This window comes from Dipodomys merriami, unplaced genomic scaffold (genome assembly GCF_024711535.1).
Source record: "Dipodomys merriami isolate MVZ:Mamm:240054 unplaced genomic scaffold, mDipMer1.0.p SCAF_125, whole genome shotgun sequence".
NCBI classification, from domain to species: Eukaryota; Metazoa; Chordata; class Mammalia; order Rodentia; family Heteromyidae; genus Dipodomys; species Dipodomys merriami.
The window spans coordinates 2,265,579-2,282,939 of NW_027202549.1; the positions used below are offsets into that span (position 1 = coordinate 2,265,579).

Here is a 17,361-nt window from a genome sequence, read left to right on the forward strand (position 1 = left end):
CTCTTTATGTTTCAGTCTTATGTTCATTTTATATACAATACCTATGGTAGGAATAGGAAGAAATATGTTTACTCCATCTGCCCAGAAGCAGAAATCTTTTTAAAACATATTTCAGTGTTTTACAAAAATAAATATTTGAGGAAATTAAGAAAAGTGTGAAAGAAAATAATATTGTGCTGAGTGCCAGTGGCTCAGGCCTGTCATCCTAGCTACTCAGGAGGCTGAGATCTGATCATCGCGGTTCAAAACCAGCCCGGCAAGAAAGTCTATGAGACTCTTATTTCCAATTAACCACCAGAAAATCGGAAGTGGCGCTTTGGCTCATGTGGCAGAGCGCTAGCCTTAAGCACAAAAGTTCAGGAACATTGCCTAGGCACAGAGTTCAAGCCCCAGGACCAGCAAAAAATAGAAAAGAAAAAAAGATTTGGAGGTGTGGCTCAGTCGGAGAACACTTGCCTATGGAGCAAACTTGAAGCCCTGAGTTCAAACTCTAGTGCTACCAAAATAGAAGTTAAGTAAAAAGTTAAATAAAAGTTAAATAAAAAAGTGTTTATGTAGCTTTACAAAATGCTATGATTAAAATTCTCATTTATATTTTCCATTGTATTATGTGCAGTTCTTATGCCTCTCAGCAGAAAATCTGAGATAATAATGGCTTTCTTGTTTATTCTTAGAGGAAATCAGAGATACTGGTAGTTTGGTTTAGTGAACCCTAGTATTAGTTTTTGCTAGAATTTGCAAAACCTAAGTCAGGATGATTCATGCAACTCTTTCCCAATTAGAATTTTTTTTTTATAACAATGTGAAATTCCAAATTTTTACATTTATTGGGAAATTTAGATTCATATTTGAATTTTTAGTATTAGCTCCTCTAGACTTACATTGCTGGTCTAGTTAACTATAACTCAATTTTCTTATGCTTGTGTGATCTTTTTCTTAGATAGCTTCAGTGTAGTTCAAGTAGAAACTGATAATTATCAAATTATAAAAGGCCATAGCTCTAGGAGCATATATTTGGAGTTGTTTTATTTAGTTTTGTTTCCTGAAAGATGAAATCATCTTTGGTTTAGGAAGCTTGTGTGTGTGTGTGTGTGTGCGCGTGCGTGCGTGCGCGTGTGTGTGCGCGCGCGCTAGTACCAGAACTTGAACGTTATACTCTCAGTTTCTGTCTTTATTTTTGCTCACAATTGAGGCCCTCTTCCACTTGAGCCACACCTCCGGTCTGGCTGGCTGGTTAGTGGACAGTGTCTCAGACTATTGTGCCCTGGCTAGTTTCAAAGTGTGATCCTCCAATCTTAGCCTCTAGCTAAGATTGCAGGCATGAGCTACTGGTTGTGGGGCTTGAACTCAGTGCCTTGACAGTGTCCCTGAGTTTTTGTGCTCAAGGCCAGTAGTGCTCTACCACTTGAGCCTGGCTGCTGTCCTGGGTTCTCTTTTGCTCAAGGCTAGCTAGCATTCTCCCAATTTGAGCTACAGCACCATTTCTGGTTTTCTAGTGGTTAATTGGAGTGGCTTGCTTCTCTCTCCCCATCTCCCCTCCTCCTTCTCTGTCCCTCAAACTCTGGGCCTGGGTACTGTCCCCTTAGCTGTTTTTGTTCAAGGCTAGTGTTCTATTATAGCACCCCTCCCTTCCTCCCTCCCTTCCTCCCGGCTTGGCCTAGGTGCTGTCCCTAAGCCTCTTTCTGCTCGCTGGCGCTCTACCACTTGAGCCACAGCACCATTTCTGGCTTTTTCTGTTTAGGTGGTACTGAGGAATGGAACCCAGGGCTTCATGCATGCTAGGCAAGCGTTCTACCACTGAGCCACATTCCCCCCTCCCTTCCTTTCTTCCCTCCCTCCTTCCCTCCCTTCCTTTCTAGGCCTTGAACTCGGGGCCTGGACACTGTCCTTGAGCTCTTCAGCTCAAAGCAAGCACTCTACCACTTGAGCCACAGTGCCACTTCTGGTTTTCTAGGAGATAAGTGTCTCATGGAGTTTCCTGCTTGGTCTGGCTTTGAACTGTGATCCTCAAATCTCAGGCTCATGAGTAGCTAGTATTACAGGCGTGAGCTACTGGCACCCAGCCACTTATTTCTTAATATAATTACATTAATTTTTTTCTTTGTAAAAGCACTAATGCTATGAAAGCACTGAAAAAATATAGAATAAGGGGAAATGACCTCATTACCAGTTTTTGTATTCATTTATAAATAGTTCACTGAGAGTCCTCAGTAAGTTTAATGTCTTGGACAATTGGCATTTTGTGATTTAAGATCACTATTTGGCAGTTCAGTTGGTTCCAAATGTTCTAGAACAGCTTCCTTGGGATCACCTGGAGAGAATAGTTTGGCTTTCTACTTTTTAATTCTAATTTATTAGATCCAGAAACGGATTTTTTTTCCCCCAGTTGGGGGGGGGGGCAGGGGGCTTGAACTCTGGGCCTGGGCACTGTCCCTTAGCTCTTCAGCTCAAGGCTAAGTGCTCTACCGTTTGAGCTATAGCACCAGTTCCAGCTTTTTCTGTTTATGTGGTACTGAGGAATCAAACCCAGGGCTTCATGCATGCAAGGCAAGCACTCTACCACTGAGCCACCTTCCCAGCCCCATTGAATTTTTTTTGTATTTTCATAGAATTGTGTTATCTTTTGCTGCAGGTTTTTTTTTCCTCCTGTCTGGGACTTGAACTCAGTGCTTATACACTGTCCCTGAGCTTCTTTTGTTCAAGGCTAGCACTCCACCACTTGAGCCGCAGTGACACTTTTGGCTTTTTTTTTTTTTTTTTTTTTGTCGGTCGTGGGGCTTGAACTCTGGGCCTGGGCGCTGTCCCTCAGCTCTTCAGCTCAAGGCGAGCGCTCTACCACTTGAGCTACAGCGCCACTTCCGGTTTTCTGGTGGTTTATTGGAGATAGGAGTCTCACGGTCTCTCCTGCCCGGGCTGGCTTTGAACCGTGATCCTCAGATCTCAGCCTCCTGAGTAGCTAGGATTACAGGCGTGAGCCACCAGCGCCCGGCACTTTTGGCTTTTTTTGTGTATGTGGTACAGAGGAATTGAACCCAGGACTGCATGCGTGCTAGGCAAGCAGTCTACCACAAAGCCACATTCCCAGCACTCAATGCAGTTTCATAGAGCATTTTTATTACCCTTCTAGAAACAAAATACTCATTTTTCTCCTATGCTATTATCCCACTCAATTTATGTCTTTTAACTTCAGTTTTATAGTTTACCATAATGGCTTTAAGTGAGGTGGTAATGGAGCTGTGATTTTGCTCCTTTGAGAACTTTTTTCCCTTGGCTGCTGGTACTGGCGCTTAAACTCAGGGACATGGGTATTCCTGAGCTTTCCATTCAAGGCTGGTGCTCTTATCACTTGAGTGACAGTTCCACTTTTTTTTTTTTAATCACTTGAGCCACAATTCCACTTTGATTTTTTTTTTTCCCGATATATCAGAGATAAGAATCTCCTGGACTTTCTTGCTCAGTCTGGCTTTGAACTGTGATCCTCAGATTTCAGCCTTTTAGGTAGGTAGGATTATAGGTGTGAGCCACCAGTGCCTGGCTGAATACTTTTCATAGGTGATGCTGCTTTTGGAGTAAAAGTGACTTCAAGATATTAGTCTTCCCTTCCCATTCTTTGTCAGTTTTCGTATTGTTTAATGTTACGTTGGGAGATACAGGAATTAAAAGTAAAGTAAAAGTCATTGTACCTCTTTTTGAAAAATTTTTCTTCCAGTGCTAGGGATCAGATCATCCTTATTGTTCAGACTGACATAGAATTCATTATACATCCAGAGTCTGGCCTTGGACTCCTTCTCCTACCTTGGGATTACAGTCATATGCCGCCATCCCTGGCTTCAGCTTCAATTAAAGCAGAAAAAACAAAGTACTATATGCATTTTCACAAGGTAGCCTAGGATATACTGTTTATTATTCAGCAATGTTCTGGCTCTATTCATGTAGGTAATATGGCAGATGAATAATGAGACATTACATTCTTTGTAGGATGATACACAGCTATTTCAAGTCCAATTGAATCTAAAGTTAAAAAGTACATATATTAGAAGAGAAAATAAAGCTATAGGGCTAGGTTCAGTCAGTCTCTAAAGAATAGATTAAAAAAAATTGAAACTGTGGGGCTGGAGATGTAGCTCAGTGGTGGAGTACTTGCCTAGCAAACATGAAATCCTGTGTGTGCGCGGAGTGCATGCATAGGAATTGAAGCCAAAATGAAGGTTTATGAACTGCCATACTGTCTCCTTATTTACTATCTATCTCTAGCTCTCTGTTCCATTATTTAATACTTTTTCTGTAGAAGAATATACCAAAGGTAAAGCTTCATGCCTGATAGTTGGACTCAGTACTGAAACTGTCTTGGGATGTCCAAGTATATGAGGTCTTAGAGGCTTCACTTTCTTTTCAGGGACAGAAAGGAACAAACTCCTCACAGGAACACAATAATACTGATCTGACATCATCAACCTCTGTTCATTTATCATTTACTTCTCTTAGTTTCACAGCTGCATTATCTTTTTGTTGTTGTTGTTGGTGGTGGTGGTGGTCATAGGGTTTGAACTCTGGGCCTGAGCGCTATCCCTCAGCTCTTCAGCTCAAGATGAGCCCTCTACCACTTGAACCACAGCACCACTTCCAGTTTTCTGAGTGGTTTATTGGCTTTGAACTGCAATCCTCAGATCTCAACCTTCTGAGTAGCTAGGATTACAGGCATGAGCCACCAATGCCCGGCCGCATTATCTATTAAAGCCTACATTATAAATGGGACTTCTGCTATGCTACTCACACTAATTTTCATCTTTTACTTATGCTGGTACAGTTAATAAGATAATTTTTTGTGCTTAAGTAGATACTCCCCTCTTTTTTTTTTTTTGGTACTGGGGATGGAACACAGGATGTTGTACTTGCTAGGCAAACATTTTGTCATTGAGCTACATCCCAGCCCCAGAAACTTTATTTGAAAATGTAAACTTTAGCCGGGCGCTGGTGGCTCACGCCTGTAATCCTAGCTACTCAGGAGGCTGAGATCTGAGGATCTCGGTTCAAAGCCAGCCCAGGCAGGAGAGACTGTGAGACTCCTATCTCTAATAAACCACCAGAAAACCGGAAGTGGCGCCGTAGCTCAAGTGGTAGAGCGCTCGCCTTGAGCTGAAGAGCTGAGGGACAACGCCCAGGCCCAGAGTTCAAGCCCCACGACCTACAAAAAAAAAAAGAAAAAGAAAAAAGAAAATGTAAACTTTAGCTGGTTGTCAGTAGCTCACGTCTGTTAATCTCAGCTACTCAGAAGGCTGAAATCTTGAGGATTGTGGTTCAGAGTCAGCCTGGGCAGGAAAGTATGTGAGACTCTCATCTCCAATAAATGACCAAAGAACAAAAAAGCCAGAAGTGGGGCTGTGGCTCAAGTGGTAAAGTGCTAACCTTGACAGCGCCTAGGCCCTGTGTTCAGTGAAGCTCCCTGGATAGCACCAAAAAGAAGTAAACTTTATTGTAAAATAAATGTATACTTACATTATTACAGGAAACAATTTGAATTTAAGAAGTAATTATCACATCCTAAGTGTACTTTTCTCTTTTTGTGTCATTGATGGTTATCATTTTGGTAGAATATATGATGATAGTAATAAGGAATTATAATTGGTGGCTGGTTGAAGGGTGTGGGTTTTTTTACCCCTAAACTCAAATAGCTATGGTTTTGAGTGCTTGCTTTGTACTTTGTACAAAGCACTTTGTATTTTGCTGCCTCTGTACTTACACTGTGAGTATTTTTCTACACTTTCACTTCTTAATTATTGTAGAAAAGGTAAATATTAAAATTAAATTCAGCCGGGTGCTGGTGGCTCATGTCTGTCATCCTAGCTACTCAAGGAGGCTGATATCTGAGGATTGTGGTTCAAAGCCAGCCTAGACAGGAAAGGCTGTGAGACGCTATTTCCAATAAACCACTCAGAAAACCAGAAGTGACGCTGTGGCTCCAGTGCTGGTAGAGCGCTAGCCTTGAGCTGAAGAGCTGAGGGACAGCGCCCAGGTCCAGAGTACAAGCCCCATGACCAAAATAAAATAAAAATAAAATTGAATTTAATATAAGCAGGTTTTGAGGATTAAATTCTTTTTTCTTGATTGAAGTTTATTTTGTATGTGTGTTTATAAATATTCAGGTGTTTTCAAATACACTTTTGGCTGATCTGAGCCAGTTTGTATTTGTTTTTTTTTTTTTGGGGGGGGGTGTCTGGTAGTGGGGCCTGAACTCTGGGCCTGGGCGCTGTCCCTCAGCTCTTCAGCTCAAGACTAGCACTCTACTACTTGAGCCACAGCGTCACTTCCAGCTTTTTTTTCTTTTTGCTTATGTGGTGCTGAGGAATCAAACCCAGGGCCTCAGGCATGCAAGGCAAGCGCTCTACCACTGAGCCACCTTCCCAGCCCCTGTATTTGGTTTTATACACATTTTTATTCAGGCTTCATAATCATAATCTGTTCCCTTCAGGCCCCACGATCGACCCCCCCAAAAAAAAAAAAAAAAAAAGTCTCACAGACTTTTCTGCCTGGGCTGGCTTTGAACTGTGATCCTCAGATCTCAGCCTCCTGAGTGTCCAGGATTACAGCCGTGAGCCACTGGCGCCTGGCTCATTCTAGGTCTTTAATGAGAGTGTATATTTTGCACAGTGCAATGCAACCCAGCCATGTTTGGTAATTCCTTTTAGGCTTAGCTTATTGTTTTTTTTTGGACACTAGGTGTTGCCAAATACAGGTTATTGCTTTTACTTTTGGTGAGAAGGCCCAGTGTCCTAAACATGGGATTGTAATACAAGAAGGTGGTGGTTTCATCCTTTATCTTCAGCTTTCTTGGTGTAATGGGAGATTATCAGCATGCATCATGATCGGGTTACCCCATCCGTACAGTTCTACAACCTATTTTAGTTTCAGAGTTAACACATTATCTGCTTTTTTTTTCTTTAAATTTTTAAAATTTCCTTTTATATTTTGTATTGCTCTTTTTCTCTTTCCTCTCTCTTCATCTTCCTCTCTCTCCTGCCACCTCCTCCGCTTCCCTCCTTCTCACCTTCCCTCCCTCCCCTCCAACCTCTCTCACAATACTGAGGTTTGAACTCAAGGCTTGTGCTTGCCAGGCAAATACTGAGCAATGCCTCTAGTCCTCTCTGTTTTTAAGAAATGGAGGAAGGCTGGGAATGTGGCTTAGTGGTAGAGTCCTTGCCTAGCATGCATGAAGCCCTGGGTTCGGTTCCTCAGTACCACATTACCGGAAAAAAAGCCAGAAGGGGCACTGTGTCTAAACTGGTAGAGTGCTCTCCTTGAGCAAAAAAGCAGCTCAGGGACAGTGCCCAGGCCCTGAGCTCAAGTCCCAGGACTGGCAAAAAAGGAAACAAAAAAGAGACAGAGGAATCAGAGATGTGTCATTGAAGAGCCAGTATTTTTGTCAACTATCAAATATTTATGAAGTTAATGATCAGGCCTCACTGGGAGTTTCTATTTATTGACCAGTTCAAGAGAGACCCATCATTTCAAAGGCAATTTTATTTTGAAAGTTAGTACAATGAAAATAAGCACTGAGACAGTAACAAAATGAGTCATCTCTTAAACATCTATTTCCATGGAAGAAATAGGGATAAAGTTAACAGTTAAGGGCTAGGGATGTAGTTCAGTGGTACAGCATATGCCTAGCATGTGCAAGGATCTAGATTTGATCTCTAACATTGGGGGGGCGAGGTAAGAATCAGTGTGGTATTATCATTGTGTCTGCTTGCCATAACTTCATGAGCGTTATTTTCACTTACTAGACTGTTTTCTCAATTAGCCAGTTGTATTTGATCCGGGTAGCTGTGTTCTACCAGTGTGGTAGTTAGTGCATTCTTGTAATTCCAGCATTTAGGCTCAGGCTTTAGGAGGATCTTCTGTTACAGACCAAGTAGCCTGGGATAAGTAGTGAGACCCTATCTCAAACAAAGCGAAACAAGTATCTATCTTCTAACATCTGTAAGTTAAGTAGGTTGGACCAGGTCAAGTTACCACATGAACTCTCCCCTCACCCTGCTTTGTCTTTCATACCCTGCTTTGGGTCATTATGAGTCTTTCCCCATCCCTAAAATAGGACTGACTTTGCTGTGAATGTTCTACCCCTACCTTTTGACCATTCATTCATTCATTCCAGGCCTGAGGCTTGAATTCAGGGCCTATGCACTGTCCCCGAGCCTTTTTGTGCTCAAGGCTAGCGCTTTGCATGGACTAGCTTCAAACTGTGATCTTGAGATATCGGCTTCCTGAGTAGCTAGGATTACAGGCATGAACCACTGGCACCTGGCATAACAAAAAATTTTATTTGGCTTCTAATAATACATAGTGGAGGCTTGGAGTGCTCTTTTAAAAACTTTATTTCAGCAATGACTTCCATACTCTGTGTGTGTGTGTGTGTGTGTGTGTGTGTGTGTGTGTGTGTGTGTGTGTATGTCTGCGCGCGTGTGCATACATGTGTGCATACATGTGTGCATGTGTGCACGTGCTGCACATGTGGCCTATCTTGGAGCTTGAATATAGGTCCTGGGCACTGTCCCTGAGCTTTTATGCTCAAGGGTGGTGCTCAACCACTTGAGCCACACCTCCACTTTAGCTTTTTAGTAGTTAATAAGGGTCTCACAGGCTCTCCTGCCCCAGACTGGCTTTGAACCATGCCTCAGTCTCCTGAGTAGCAAGGATTGTAGGCATGAGCTACCAGCACATGATGCATTTTGGTATTTTTTAGCTGTTTTTGAGTTATCTACTACTTAGGGGTTACAAACTGATGACTCCCTATTTCACTTGCATGTTCATTTGGTTTTAAAAAGCTCTTTCAGTTATAAAGCAAATGAATTGGCAACAGAGATGACTTTCATTCATATAGTGCTTCTGTTTTCTGATACTGAGTTAAGAATTAGTTGGGTGCTGGTGTGTCTCACACATGGAATGCTACTACTCAGGAGGCTGGAAAATCTCAACTCAAAGCCTTTCAAAACTAGACTCCCTTCTTCAAAATAACCAGTGAAGACCAGGCCTGGAAGTGTGGTTTAAGTGGTAGACCGACAGCCATGAGCCAGAAAACTGTGAGAGCAAAGGCCCTGAGTTCAGGCCCAAATCCAAAAAAGTGTGGGAGGAGGAAATTAAATTTTAATGATTTGTTAATTTAGTTTTCAGAAAGTCTATAAAAGCATTTTGAAGCCAGGCACCAGAGGCTCATGCCTGTAATCCTAGCTACTCAGGAGCCTGAGATTTGAGGATTACGGCTCAAAGCCAGCCTAGGCAGGGAAGTCCTAGAGACTCTTATCTCCAATAAAGCACTAGAAAACTGGAAGTGGCGCTGTGGCTCAAGCAGCAGAGTGCTTGCCTTCAGCCGAAGAGCTCAGGGACAGTACCCAAGCCCTGAGTTCAAGCCCCACGACCACCACCACCACCACCTCCAACAAAAAAATGCATTTTGAATGCCAGGTACTGGCGGATCACATGTGTAATTCAGATGTAATTCAGGAGACTGAGATCTGAGGATCATGGTTCAAAACCAGCTCGGGCAGGAAAATCTCCCAATGAACCACCAGAAAACTGAAGTGGAGCTGTGGCTCAAAGTGGTAGAGCCTTAGCCTTGTGTGAAAGAGCTCAGGGATAGCACGCAGGCCCTGAGATCAAGCCCTACAACAGGTACCACCTCCCTTGAAAAATAAAATATATGTATGAGCTAAACAATTTTCAATCTAAAAAGAAATCAATGTGTTTTGCACGTCAGAATCCTCTTGCAGATACTTTGGCTAGCCTTTAGTTTAGACTAAGAATAGTTGAAGCCATCCCTTTTGAGATTCTAGAAGTATGTACTGATAAAGATTAGTTTCATTATTTGCAGAATCAAGTGGTCTGATTTGAAATACGGGCCTCTGTACCCTTTTTCAGGTTTACCAAATCAGATTCTGGGTGTAGGATTTTTAATGTATTTTAAGCCATCTTTTCTAGTAGTTATTCACTGTAAAGTTTTTTTTTAAATCAGAACTGAAAATTTCAAATTGTAGGCCAGAGCCAGCTCTGGAACACCAAACAAAAGAGGCTGGGCATTGTAGTGTACATCTGTAATCCCAGTACTCAGGAAGCTGAAATGCAAAGCCAGCCTGGGTTGCAGAGTGAGGCTGATGGGGACAAGCCATTAAACCAGTAAAAACCCTACAAGGGAATGGAGAAGATACTAGTGTATTTCACATAGTGAGAATGAGTTGATTTATGAAGTGTCTATTGATCTATATATATGAATATGAGGGATGTATATTTACCATGGCTTGTGACTAAAAAAAAAAAAATAGAAGACTTGGAAGTTGGCAAGATATATAGCATGTTTTCCTTCATTTGTATATTTCATGGCCAGCAAGTTCCTGGAACTAAAATAGGTACTGATGAACATCCAGATATCATTTAAAACTCTTACTATTGGATTGGAATCTATAAGATTATTTATTATTATTATTGTTATTTTGTTGGTTATGGGGCTTGAACTCAGGGCCTGGGTGCTAAGACTTTCTTGCTCGAGGCTAGTGTTCTATTACTTTGAGCTACAGCTTTACTTTCAGTTTTCTGGTGGTTATGGAGATGAGTCTCAAGCACCTTCCTGCCTGGGCTGAATTTGAACCTGCGACCCTCAGATCTTAGCCTCCTAGGTAGCTAGGATGACAGGTGTGAGCCACTGGTGTCTGGCTGGGATTCTATAAGCTTACTAGCTGAATAGTAATCCAAAGCAAGTTATTTCAACTTGTGTGTGTGTGTTGAGTGTGTGTGTAGTGGGGTGTGGGTGGGTGGATGGGAGTGTGTATATGAGTGTGTGGATGTGGGTGTGGTGTTGGCACTAGGGCCTTGAATTCATGGCCTTGTATTCTCATTTAGTCATTTAGCTTTTTTGCTCTCAACTAGTGCTTTACTATGCATAAGCTACACTTCCAGTCCAGTTTTTTGCTGGTTAATTGGGAATAGAGTCTCATGGGCTTTTTGTGGCTTTGAGCCACAATTCTGTATTTTAGCCTTCTGAGTAGCTAGGATTACAGGCCTGAGCCACTGCTACCCAGCTTATTTCAGCTCGAAGGTACCTGATATCTTCATTTTAAGTGAGGATTTTAATGTATATTTACTCTAGAGTTGTTCAACATAGTAAGTGATTTAATATATGTAAAATAATTTGAATAATCTCTGTCCTCTAAGCATTTGATATTTTTATTTTTATATGGGCCTAGTATATTTATTTTTTGGAAATTTTATTTTTCATATAATTTAGAGCCTATGTAGGTTTACTATTTGGACTATATGAGCTTTTTTGGGGGGGGGGTCAGTCATGGGGCTTGAACTCTGGGCTTGGGCACTGTCCCTGCGCTCTTCAGCTCAAGATGAGTGCTCTACAGCTTGAGCCACAGCACCACTTCGGGTTTTCTAGTGGTTTATTGGAGATAAGAGTCTCATGGACTTTGCTGCCCAGGCTGGCTTTGAACCATGGCCCTCAGATCTCAGCCTCCTGAGTAGCTAGGATTACAGGCATGAACCACCGGCGCCCGGCTTTTTTTTTTTTTTTAAATTATCACAAGAATTACTTTTTCCTAGTGTCAAACAATTCTGAAAGTCATTTTGTTCTTTTGTAGCCAGACAACAAAAACAAAAAGAAAATAAGTGATTTTTTAAAAAAAGATGTTTAATGTATGACTTTTCTGTCTCCCTCTCTATGATTCTTTTTTTTCCTCCCCTATGATTCCTTTATTTCCTTTTCCTAGCCAGAGCAGTAAAAATAGATCTGGTTTCCCCGGTTATCACAGCTTGTAACAAAAAGCTTTTTGATGAAGTTGGCCAGTTGGGTTAATAGGATGAGATCATTCTTTTCGAAGTAGTGTGTAATGTTCTAAATATTTGTTGAGACAAAAGCATGCCAGACAGGCTGACTGCACAATAGGGCTAACTTCGTGGTTATGTTCAGGGCAGTAGTGTGGGTTTTCTGTTTGATAGAATACTTACTGATACAGAGAGCAAGGTGAAAGGTACTTGGCATTCTAGCTGGCTGGCCACGTGTAGAAAGAGATTAGAATGATACAGGGACTCAGGATACTCCTAAGGGAACTTAGGTGTAGGCCATCACAGCCTAATAATGACAAATTACATGAAACTGAGTAGTTCTTCTATGTTTAGGTTAACACATTGTTAATTAAAAACTAGTAGCTTGAAATTGGAGAGAAAGAAATATTCTGGAGTTTGATCTCAGGGCCTTATGTTTGCAATCACTCTACCACTGAAACTTCGACTTTTTTTTTTCTCCCCTCGTTTTGTAAATGCTTAGACGTTGTTAAATACTGAAATGGTACTAGCCATTGAAGTATTTGATTATAATCATTAGGTAAACTCTCTGACCCTATTACAAACACACATTGTGTAGATATGTTGAAATTATAATACTTTTACTTTTTATAAAAATATGCCAATCTAAAGATGTTGTGTACCTTTGACTACTCAGACTTTATTTTTTTATTTTTATTATTTTTTTTTTGGGTCCGGTTGTGGGGCCTGAACTCTGGGCCTGGGCGCTGTCCCTCAGCTCTTCAGCTCAAGGCAAGCGCTCTACCACTGAGCCACCTTCCCAGCCCCTCAGACTTTATTTTTATTTTATTTTTTTGCCAGTCCTGGGGTTTGAACTTGAGGGTATGGGCACTGTCCCTGAGCTGCTTTTGCTCAAGGCTAGCACTCTTATCTACCTTTTCTGTTTATGTGGTACTGAGGAATCGAACTCAGGGCTTCATGCATGCAAGACAAGCACTCTACCACTAAGCCACATTCTCAGCCCTGATTACTCAGACTTTAAGCATGAATGTTTGTCTATTTAATTTTCACTTATACAAAAATGTCAAAATTGGGCATGTTAATGTGGTTAGTGTAAGGTCTGCCCTGGTCCACACAGGCCCTGTGCAGATATCTCCCTTGCCCTTTGGCTAAGTTTCTGCCCAGTATCTGTGTTACCTAGGTATCTGGCACACCTGGAAGCAATCATCTCCCCCTCCTGCTAGCTCACATCTGGGGCTGCCCCTGTCACATGGCTCCCATCTGACCTTAGGAGGGTCCTAGGCTCTGAGGTCATATCCAATACAGTGTGGCCACACCTTTCCCCCACCTGGCTACATCACTTCTCATCCCTGGCCTAGATAAGTCCTGGCCTGGGGGTGGTCTCCCCTCTCGGCCATGCCTCTTCACCAAGCTTGGCGGGGGCTGCAGTTCAGTAAATAAACTTCTTTTCCTGCGTGGCGTGGCATTCTCTATTGGCTACCTAATTAAACCTAGCTTATTTAATTTACCTTAAAGTTAGTGTTCAATGCAAATGTATATATATACAACGTTTAACTAAAAATGTATTGATGGGGTTGAGAATGTGGCTTAATAGGTGGAGTGCTTGCCTAGCATGCATGAAGCCCTGGGTTCCATTCCTCCTAGTACATATACAGAAATAGCCAGAAGTGGCACTGTGGCTCAAGTGGTAGAGTGCTAGCCTTGAGCAAAAGAAGCTCAGGGACAATGCCCAGACCCTAAGTTCAAGTCCCAGGACTGGCAGGGGGAAAAAAAAAAAAAAAGGTATTGATGCTTCAAGCATTTACCTTTTTTTTTTTTTTTTTGGTGGCGAAATCTTTGCGATCCTCTCTTCAAGTTTGTTGGGATGTTCAGTATATAATGTTATCTGTAGTCACTTTATTTTGCAATAGAACTCAAGAGTTTCTTGCTTTGGGATTTTCCTCAGATCTATTTGTGTTGAAATAAACAGTTACTCAAGAATGGTGTCTCAGCCAGGTGCCCGTGGCTCAGGACTATAATCTTAGCTACTCAAGAGGCTGAGATCTACGGATTATGGTTCAGAGCCAGCCTGGGCAGAAGACTCTTTATCTCCAATTACCCACCAGAAAACCTGGAAGTGGAGCTATGGCTCAAGTGGTAGAGTGCTAGCCTTGACCTGAAGAGCTCAGGGACAGCGCTCAGGCCCAAAGTTAAAGCCCTGTGACCAATTAAAAGAAAAAAAAATGGTATATCTTCCTTGAAAAAAATTAAAAAAAAATTGATACATAGTAATTATATAGGGGGGTTTCATTATGGTGTTTTGGTGTTTGTGTTTTTGGGGGGAAGTCACACTCAGAGCCTGGGGACTGTTCTGAAGCTTTTTGGCTCAAGGTTAGTCACACCCCTACTTCCAGCATTTTGGTGGTTAATTGAAGGTAGGAATCTCACAGATTTTCCTGCTCAGGCTAGTTCAAACCTCAATCCTCAGATCTCTGCCTCTCCTCTTGAGTAGCTAGGATTACAGAGGTTTCATTATGGTATGTACATGCATACATATGATATGCTTTAATCAAATCCACCCCCTTAACTACAGATTTCTTGGCAGTGATTTAGTTAGTGAATCAAAGCAGCTATAGTGTTGCTATATTTAGACTTGTCCTTTCTTTAATTTGTGACTTTGGGTTTGAATTTCTTTTTATTTCATTATACTTTGATTATTTTTGAATGATTAGGTCTATTGCAAAAAAAAAATCTTCCAGTGCTTGAGTAAGACAATAGGATATCGAACATAGCTAACATCAGAGCCACAAAGTCATTGTCCACCCACGTTCAGTCTATCAGCCCACTGGCAGAAGGGAGAACAGACAAACTTTATACTGTCTTTTAAAGGTCAGCATATGTAGACTTTCAGAGCAGTCAAGAAACACATTCCATTGAGGAGACAAAGTTCACTTTGCCTCCTACCCACTTAAGATTAAACTTGGAGAGTCAGCAAAAGTTTTTAAGTTGATGTTAGCTGCTGTTTTAGAGTTATCTCCATCCTTTTCTTCCTCCTTCCTTTTTTTTTTTGACAATTTTTGGAGCTAGTCCTAGGGCTTGAACTCAGGGCCTGGGCATTATCCCTGTGCTTTTTTGCTCAAGGCTACCACTAGAGCTACAGCTCCTCTTCCAAGTTTTTGGTGGTTAATTGGAGATAAGTGTTTCATAGACTTTTCTGCCAAGGCTGGCTTTGAATTGAAAACCATGATTGCCAGATCTCAGCCTCCTGAGTAGCTAGGATCACAGCCACTGGTGCCCAGTTAGTTTCCGACTCTCTCTTCTTCCTTTTGTGATGCACCATACATACATACATATGTATATATAAGATTACATAAAATTTAGGCATGTATATGTATATATATCCATATATACATATACATACTTTTACATCTGTAAATACAAAACTTTTTTTTGTCGGTAGTGGGACTTGAACTCTGGGCTTGGGCGCTGTCCCTGCGCTCTTCAGCTCAAGGCTGGTGCTCTACCACTTAAGCCACAGCGCCACTTCTAGCTTTCTGGTGGTAATTGGTGATAGGATTCTCATAGAACTTTTGGTTAGATATCTGCTAATGGTGAATGATTTTCTATTAATTAGAAGGATTACAGATAAATGTACTAAGTACTGTTGTAACTTTTTTTTTTTAATGCTTTCTGCTTTTGAGTACCCAGGAGTTAAATGTCAGTGAGAATCTTAAGATTTGTTTTATTGTTATTGAGATAAGATTGGATATTCGCTCTTAAGGTTGGTTATATCAGAAATCTAAGTGCTGTGTCATTGTCATCTCTTATTTTGGCTTACATAAACAGACTTCAACAGACATGCTCTCTGTGTCACATGATTACCAGTGGGATGTCTCTAGTGTAGATTATGCTTCTAGAAGAGTTTGGTCAAGAAATGTGACAGGCTGGAATCAGTTTATAGATCCGAAATGCATTCAGTCCTCAATACCAGGTTGCTGGCTAGTTCTTGTAAGTAAGCAAGCTAGACTTCTGAGCTTTGTGGATGCAAAGCTTTGCGTGTGTTAGTATGTGTGTGCATGTGTTTGCAGTGTGTCTATATCTTAGAGACCAGGGCTCCCTAAAATAGCCATGGGGAAAGGGAACTCTTTGTTTTTGGGGACTATGTGGAAATAATCTGAAACTTTCAGCGTGTTCTTTCATGTAGGAAATTTAGCCTCAGCTAGGCTAAAAAGTCAAGGGCTTTCTCTCCTGTGATGAACAGGACAAATGGTTAAGAATAGAGCCCTGCTGCCTGGAAATCCCATCTGTTTTTTTAATAGTACAGCTGTTGTCTTTGCAGTGTATGGGGAGGCACCTGGGGGTGGAAAGTTAATATATTCTTCAGGGAGCCTAGAGTTAATTAATTGCTTAGGATTTTCAAGATCCTGCTGAGTAGTCTATTGCCATTTTCCCAAGCCATCTAAGCAGAAGCAAGAGAAATTCACATTTACCTAAGGGATCATATGTGCTGCTCAATTGTATAACTTGGTAACTCATTTTAGAGAGCTTTTCTAATGAGGGATTTGGTTTTACTTTGAATGAAAATAGCATGTTGATTGAAATCGTTTTTCTGGTTCAACAAAATAAAAACCCAGTTATCAGGCAAATAAGACCCAGCTTGGTAATGTAGTATACCTCTGAAAGAAATATATGAAAATCCCTTAAAAACAAATCGAAATTAAAGTTAACATTTAGTGACAAAAAGCTTAACTTAAAAAAAAAATCTGATGTCCAATAGAAAGTCAGTGTGCAAACTATACCTTTAAACTTCTCTGATTATAAATGGTCTCTTGCGGCTGGCTGGGCCGCTGGTTTCCTTCCAAGCACTCCATTTTGTCCCCAGCATTCTCACAGTTAGTTGTCCTAGCGTAGCAGTTTACTGTGCTGACTTCAGAATCCCATGTCATTTCAATCAGTCATGGGTTAAAAAAAAAAAAAAGGTGAGAAAATACTAACCTGGCTATGTATACCTCTTTGTCTCGTCCATAGCTCCAATTTTCCTAAAAAGGGTAGGATATCTGGTATAAAGAAAAATTTAGCTCAGTGTTTTGAGTGGGTTCCTTTAATAATAATGAGAGTTAGCCCGGTGCTGGTGGCTCACTCCTGAAATCCTAGCTATTCCAGAGGCTGAGATCTGAGGATCATGGTTCAAAGCCAGCCTGGGCAGGAAACTCCGTGAGACTCTTTATCTCCCTATTAACCACCAGAAAACTGTTTCCAGTGGTGCTGTGTTTCAAGTAGTAGAGCGCTTGCCTTGAGCCGAAGAGCTGAGGGACAGTGCTCAGGCCCAGAGTTCAAGCCCCACAACGGACAAAAAAACAAAACAAAACAAAAATAATGAAAGTTAGGTTGGACATGATGGTACATACCTATAGTTCCATCTACTCCAAGGCAAAGGTAGGGAGGCTTCCTGGAGCTGAGGAGTGAGAGAGAGAAAGAGAGAGAGAGAGAGAGAGAGAGGAGAGAGTCTGTGTCTGCCTACTACCTCTGAGGCCCCAAGTTCAAAATCCTAGCTTCATCCCCTCAAAA

General features: G+C 41.5%; 1 protein-coding gene across 19 annotated transcripts in view; it reads left to right on the forward strand.

Moving 5' to 3' along the window:
* Positions 1–17,361, forward strand: part of Map4 (microtubule associated protein 4) — a 110,444-nt gene that overhangs the window by 7,132 nt on the left and 85,951 nt on the right. Inside the window, exon 1 of one of the 19 annotated variants that reach the window (XM_070017666.1) lies at positions 15,697–15,801. The exons of the other annotated variants lie outside the window; for them this stretch is intronic. The gene's annotated coding sequence lies outside the window, so the exon portion shown is untranslated. Of the gene's footprint in view, positions 1–15,696; positions 15,802–17,361 lie in introns of those variants that run through there. 19 annotated transcript variants of the gene reach the window in all.